The following is an 8,336-nucleotide window of genomic DNA, read 5'->3' on the forward strand; positions in this document are numbered from 1 at the left end:
TTTATATTCCTAAAATTTCAATTTCATTTATTTAAATCTTCCATTATTTTTTTCTTTATTGTACGTGATCATATACGAATCCTTCATATATCCCATAACGGGGTAAGCCACAATAATAAATGTTATGTACTAATTCACACATTAATAATAGGTCATATATCCCACAAGGGGAGCTAAATGTCAAAGAAGGAAAATACATACGATTTGACAGTCAAATCGTATGTATTTTCCTTCTTTGACATTTAGCTCCCCTATCCTCGCCAGCAAAAGATGTTCCGGACAGCGACAATCTTTATCTAGTAACTAAAATATCTTTTCTCACGCTGGTCCAGCTGAACTCAAATTAGGGTCATTTTAACTCAAAATCGGAAAAACTGGCTCAAACACCCGTTTCAAATCACTCAGGGGCAAGCCAGAGTAAACGCGACGTGTGATGCGACGCGACGCGACAGTGCAATTTGACAGCCTGTTGATAATGATTGTTATTCTTTTACGTGAGTCGCGTCGCGTCGCAAAGGCAAAAAGAGGAGGCAAAAAATAGCGTTTTGATAGATTTTAACTTACATGAAACAAAATAAACAAATGCTAACCCTTTTACTATTATTGTCGCGCTTACTTTTTTTTAGAATGCTGCGGCGGTCTTACATTCGCCGGCTCGACTGCGAAGGTAAACGTCAAGATCAAGATCAAGCCGCCGTGTTAAAAGGGATCGTTCAAAAATTACGATAGGCAGAATTTTCTCACTCAAAGCAAAACCACGTGTTTTTCGCGAAATGACAGTACTGTTGTATCGTATTAGTGAGAGGCAACCGGAGTCACTAAGTACATGGAGAGTGTTTATTATAGCAAGTGCATACGGTTTGTGAGATTTTCATTGACTCTGTTGTGTTTAGTGATCGTTGCGATTACCTGAGAAGCAACCAACAGGAAGCCGCAATATTCTATTTTATCTCGAGATGCATAATATTTACTGACTGTTGAACTTCGCCATTTTTCTAAAATTTTCACGGTGAACTAAAATTTCAGTTAGTTACTTATTTATTTTAGTTTGAGTAACAGTCACTCAATTTCATAAATCTCTCTTACTCAGCGTTTGACGTTTCAGAACATCTTATGAAATGAATCGCCCGCTTTGAGCGTGCTTAAGGCTCCGTCAGACGTTGCAAGCAAATCACTCGTGCGAGCGAATGATTTCTGAGAGCACTCGCAATTGCAGTCACACGTAGCAGTTTTTCACTTTAAGCAAATGACAGATTTACTCTCATGCAAATATAAACAAAAACCACAAAATCTAATTTCATTCCTATTTTTGCAGTGCAACACTGCCACCTGAAAACGTTTTCACTTTTGCGAGCGAAAAATTTGCTAGTGCTGCACTAACAAGCGCAATTTAATTTCTGCGAGTTAAAATTTTTTAACGCTTAGCAGTCACACATTGCAAGCGAGCGTTTGCTTACGAGTTATCATTTGTTTGCATGCAATCACTTTCAGTGTAGTCAGACAAGCAAATTTTTGACAGTTGTCACTTTCTGCGAGCAAAACGCTCGTTGCGAGTGATTCCCGAATGAAAAATATTATAGAAAAACAATACAATTTATTGTAACATTACTATCAAAAACAATAAATTGACCTTAGATTAAACTGTAGATGAAATAATAGAAATACATTAGAATGTATTGTTATGAACCATTCAATTAATTGTAAATGAAGTTTTCGCATAAGAACGTACGGGTTGTTAAGTATCGTAACTATACAAAATCTGAGATTTTTTCATACACTTTTTTTATCAAACAATAGAGTGTATCGTAATTTTATTGTTGAAATATCCAAAGAAAACCGTTCGAGTTACATAAGATTTAATTGTATTTTTATAGTAAAACCACCGACAAACCGACGGGCCTCTCTGATTCCAAAATTGGCAAAAAAAATTATAATCGTTTTACTCCGAGTGTAGTAACTCGTTCTGTCATTAACGTTCTTTTGATAGAAAAGTTGAGAAAAAGAAAAAGCAAAATGCGCGCAATCCACCAGCTGGTCGACGTAAACATTACATGCACGTTTCAAACAATCTACACAGCGATGAGGATAAAAATAACCAAGAAATAGAAAATCTTTTTCGATGCTTAAATCGACATTTAAGTCTTTACGATCATTACACACATTTTTGAAAATCGAATGTTTTTCATTTGGCTAACAAATCCTATCATAAAACTCTTGATATTTATAATATCGAATATTGATTATTACATGGAAGCTGATGAAATAAATTAAAGAGTGTATGACCAAATTTGCCCGCACATTTGTGAGAGCTGTTGTGTAAACCATCGCACAGATGGAGCTAGGTAATGAAAGGAGAGTAATTGCCAATAAATTTGAAGAACTGTATATGGGAAGGCACGTCGGTTTGTCGGTGGTAAAACAATACGATATCGAATTTCTTAATTATGACGGATTTAACGTTCAACAATGAAATTTATTACTATGTCTGAAACTTGATTATGCATATGTACAACACGCAGCACAATTTCATACGATTAATCCAAAAAAATATATTGTTGATTTCAATAATTAACCAATTATTGAATCAAAAAGTTTTTATTGTTGGTTTAACAATATTTTCTGGTTGAAACAACAATAATTATTTTATTTCAACAATATTTCTTTTTAACCGTATTCGCTTAAAAGAGAATCAACGTGTAGTTTTCTATATTTACTCTTTAAAATTATTTGTCTGAAGATTTGAGCTTCCTTTCCGTGCGGAGGAATTTTTGTTGTTTAAATGCAAACTGAATATGGAGTAAACGCATTCCTCGAATTGCCGGTAAGTTCTTCTGATTAGAATAATTGAAATCGTGTACGATAAATGTACAATTTCTACATTTCCAGGATAAATGGCTACCAAAACATTAAGTCATGACCCTTCAAGTTGGAAGAGCTGATTCCGACTATGTAGCCCGAAAGATTATACATAGCCGGTTGAGTATAGATGACAAATTTATCAGGTAAATTAAATATTTAATTAAATTGAAAACAATTGAAAAAAAACTTGAAATAAAACCTTATTTTAGCATATTCTCCAGTGAGCCACATCTTTCGACTTCAAACAGCATTCACATCAGTACCCAGCAGATTTAATATCAAATAAATTATGTACCATAATATTCTTCGCTCCCTGAATGAAGGAGTTGAAAACTTAAGCTTCAATCCTTCCTGTTTATTATTAAGTTATGAAAAAGAAAAAAGCAATATTTAAGTGCGGATATATCATTATTGATTCAACAATATTATATTGTTGAATCGATCGTATTCTTATATTGAATCAACAACACAATCACAATCATTTCAACAGTATTATTGTTGTTCCAACAATAACACCACACGAACCATAAAATAATTTGATTGTAGAAACAACAATATTATAGATTGATTCAAACAGTAAATATTATTAGCCCTGAGTTAACAATATTTATTGTTGAATTTGACCCAGAATATTGTTGTTTCTACAATACATTTCTGTGCGTGAACATGTGATAGATTTAGTTCGGCAAAGGTATTGGAGGGTAACCGCCCCTTCGGTGGGGTTTGATCCCCCGACCCCAGTTCGCATGACAGGTGCTTTCCCTACTAAGCTACGAAGGACCTCCGTCGTCCACCGCAGCTTAGCGGGTACTGATGAAACCAAATTCCCAGCACCAGGTACCAGCCGATCTCTCGCAATACTCGCAATGTTTTCTGATACGAACTGGTTTCTAAATCTATTTTTTTTATCCTAAAAAACAAATTCTAACTAAAGCAGGCACAAGAGAGTTTTCCGATGATCCTTATGAAATCGCCAAAAAATTAAATGGAACAAGATCTTTTGAGGATTATAAAAATATTTCTTCAATGCAATCTCTGTTGTGAGTGCGAAGGTTGCCTAAGTTTGGTCCTAATACTTTCAATGGAATGCATTGTTGATTTTTCTGTCATTGTTCTTAAGTTTTATAATTTTATATCTTTCTGTGCCAGAATTATATAGCGAGAGCAAAAAGCTCCATAGGAATTTGATCAACTGTTTTGCCGCATACCTTGCGATTAACTCGAAGATTTTCGAAAGAATGGTCGTTCGAAATTTCATTGATCGGATTTGTGTACACACTTAAAATAAATCGCCGAATTCGGTAAAATTTTACCGAAATCTCAACAGCAGAACTGTTCAGTATTTAATTTAACTGATTTTCGGTGATTTTGACAGTTGAGCAATGGAAAAAATTACAAAAAATCTGTAAAATAAATAACCGAACAGTTGAACGGTAGAGATTTCGGTAAAATTTACCGAATACGGTGAAATGAGTTAAGTGTGTACATGTGCTCATTTTGATGTAGTTGCTTCAGTCTTTTTTGAAGCGGATGGTAGTTTAATAGAACAGAAATATTTATATCTTAATACAATTATGTTTTTATGTTTCTGCGACCAGGATACTAGTCAAACAAACGCAGAACAAATTTATTATTTTAAGCTAGCAACTGAATTAGAAGCGGCATTGATTTTAGCTAAAAAATCGAGAAAATGTTCCCGGAGGTCCAACTTAAATATTTCGATGCTTTGCTGAACAAATCTCGCTTAACTTTTCAAAAGGACCTAAGTAACATTTTTTTCATGAATTAATTTGAATAGCGTAATCAACATAAAAACATGAAAGCTTTCGATTGCAGTACTCAAATTAATTCATGAAAAAAATGTTACTTAGGTCCTTTTGAAAAGTTAAGCGAGAAATGGTCGTAGATGCGATAACGCAACAAAAAATATATTTATAGAATTCATAATCAAAATTAAGAAATATGTAGGAAATATGTAAATGAAATAAAAACTGACTAAGTTGGAATTACTTTTCAAAATTTTCTGGGGGGGGGGGGCACAAGTAGGTCTGGAGGGGGCCAGCCCACCCCCGCCCCCCCCCTTATTTACGCCAATGAACATGTGATAGATTTAGTTCGGAAAAGGTATTGGAGGGTAACCGCCCCTTCGGTGGGGTTTGATCTAACGACCCCAGTTCGCAAACGTAGTGCTTTCCTTACTAAGCTACGAAGGACTCCGTCGTCCACCTGCAGCTTAGCGGGTACTGATGAAACCAAATTCCCAGCACCAGGTACCAGCTGATCTCTCGCAATACATTTTCAGAACTAACTCTCTCAAATGTATTTTTGTACACATGTCAAAGCCAAGTCGGATGAGTATTTAGTACTGTCCGGCTCTACACATTTGCTTCATCAGCAACGGCGCTCAATGAAGTAGGGTTGTGTGAGGTTGTGCCAGTTTGGTCGTCAGATCCCAACACGACCACACAAGCGAAGAGAGATCGCCACTCGAGATCAGCACAACCCTACTTCATTGAGCGCCGTTGCTGATGAAGCAAGTGTGTAGGAGCCGGACAATACTAAATACTCATCCTACTTGGTTGACATGTGTACAAAAATACATTTGAGAGAGTTAGTTCTGAAAATGTATTGCGAGAGATCGGCTGGTACCTGGTGCTGGGAATTTGGTTTCATCAGTACCCGCTAAATTGCGGTGGACGACGGAGGTCCTTCGTAGCTTAGTAGGGAAAGCACCTGTCATGCGAACTGGGGTCGTGGGATCAAACCCCACCGAAGGGCGGTTACCTCCAATACCTTTTCCGAACTAAATCTATCACATGTTCATTGGCGTAAATAAGGGGGGTGGGGGGGGGCTGGCCCCCTCCAGACCTACTTGTGCCCCCTCCCCCCAGAAAATTTTGAAAAGTAATTCCAACTTAGTCAGTTTCTATTTCATTTACATATTTCCTACATATTTCTTAATTTTGATTATGAATTCTATAAACATATTTTTTGTTGCGTTATCGCATCTACGACCATTTGTTCAGCAAAGCATCGAAATATTTAAGTTGGACCTCCGGGAAGATTTTCTCGATTTTTTAGCTAAAATCAATGCCGCTTCTAATTCAGTTGCTAGCTTAAAATAATAAATTTGTTCTGCGTTTGTTTGACTAGTATCCTGGTCGCAGAAACATAAAAACATAATTGTATTAAGATATAAATATTTCTGTTCTATTAAACTACCATCCGCTTCAAAAAAGACTGAAGCAACTACATCAAAATGAGCACATGTACACAAATCCGGTCAATGAAATTTCGAACGACCATTCTTTCGAAAATCTTCGAGTTAATCGCAAGGTATGCCGCAAAACAGTTGATCAAATTCCTATGGAGCTTCTTGCTCTCGCTATATAATTCTGGCACAGAAAGATATAAAATTATAAAACTTAAGAATCATTGTTACAATGACAGAAAAATCAACAATGCATTCCATTGAAAGTATTAGGACAAAACTTAGGCAACCTTCGCACTCACAACAGAGATTGCATTAAAGAAATATTTTTATAATCCTCAAAAGATCTTGTTCCATTTAATTTTTTGGCGATTTCATAAGGATCATCGGAAAACTCTCTTGTGCCTGCTTTAGTTAGAATTTGTTTTTTAGGATAAAAAAAATAGATTTAGAAACCAGTTCGTATCAGAAAACATTTCTTTTGCAGCACAATCCAGATCGATTTGGTTGCTTCTCAAGTCTCTTTGATTTTTGCAGAGAAATCTCTCACCTATTCAGAAATCATAATAAAGCCTCTTCCTAACGTCAGTAGGAAGTGATTTATGACTCATGGAATTTATGACTCATAAAAAACACTTTAGGATTCCAAATTTGTGTTCATCGGTACTTAACTATTTCAGCACATAGCATACATTTTGGAATTGCATGAATACTTATATTGATTATGACAAAATTTCGTGGAATTTATTCCAAATCTAAATAGTTTCAAAAATTTCAAGTTTCAAAAAAAAATCGAGATCTTTATGCATTAAGTAATCATGGAAATGCTTGAAAACTTTCAGAAATATACTCATATCGAATTTCATTTATAGATAATTCGAAGAAGATTCTTGAATCTTAGATTACACACTTATCTACATTTAGTAACATGGAGAAGACAAGTTGACACAGACACAGCGTTTTGAAGCAATCATAGCATCATTGGAAATCAATTGTATTATTCGCGATTTTTTTAATGTTAGTTCTAGGACGAATGAGCGATAAACTTAGTCAAACAATTTCTATTGCAATCCATGCGCATAGTGCTTTAAATCGCCTTTGAAAATTACATCCCACCAGCTGGTGCCATGGCCCCCCCTAGACCGAGACTCTAGTTACGCCTATGCACATGTTGTACATATGCATAATCAAGTTTCAGACATAGTAATTAATTTCCACTCCGGGTGGCTTAATACCCGGCATATAGGCAATTAACTTTGAATGTACTGAAATTTATTGTTTAGCATTTTGAATAAAGTTTTCATAAGTTATCAATAATTAAAACTTAAGTACTAAAATGATCCAAAAACAATTGCAAGTACTGTTACATTAGAGAACTATGGTGACGTATTATATCCACGGTGTTGATACAATATGTGCAACCATCAAAACACAATATATCCTATTGTATACCGTAGACCATATGGTAATCCAATTGTTTACACTATTGAGCCTATGGTACTGTTTTATCCGGGTTTGCTTGCAACGTCTGAGGGCACCTTTACAGCGGCACACTAGGAGTTAACTTTCTGAAATCAGTATGGCGAAAGGCATCTAAGGCTCGATTTCTCAAAATTAAGCAGCTTCATCGATAAAATATTTGGTAGGCGTAGTAGCGGACACCATTCTTCATAACCGGTACCAAATAGTTTTTCATGAAAAGTTCCTAATTTTGAGAAAACCCGCGTTAGATGTCTTTCGCCATACAAATTTCTGGGGGTTAACTCTTGCTGGCTATATGCGCATATACGATAGCGCCTGGATGTGGATGCGGCGGGTAGAAAATCAGCCACTGCCAATAATTCATTGAGTTAAGCCCACCCAAAATTGAGGTCGTCTGGACAAGGTGGCATTACTGGAAAAGAGAGGGAGCTGTGTGTCTTGTTATTAGTACACAGAAAAAAGTTCCGTGGTAATAACTACTATTTTGTAGACTACGCTCTGTTTTTAAAACTACTATGAAATTTCGGTAAATTTTCATGGTTTCAGAGAAATTCACCACTGTTTCAGTACATGTGACAACATTCCGCATGGGCCACAGTTGATTTTTAATGCGCGCATGGTAAAATTAAGCGGGTTTGTTATCTGCTGAAAATCGTCGGTGCATATTAGTGTCTGTTCAAATATTACGTAACGCAATAGGGGGTGGGGGGTTGTTTTATTTTTGTTACGATTTGTTACGCAAAATATAGGGGGTGGGGGTCAGGCCCTTATTAAAATAACCCTC

Source organism: Armigeres subalbatus, chromosome 1 (genome assembly GCF_024139115.2).
Source record: "Armigeres subalbatus isolate Guangzhou_Male chromosome 1, GZ_Asu_2, whole genome shotgun sequence".
In the NCBI taxonomy this organism is placed as follows: domain Eukaryota; kingdom Metazoa; phylum Arthropoda; class Insecta; order Diptera; family Culicidae; genus Armigeres; species Armigeres subalbatus.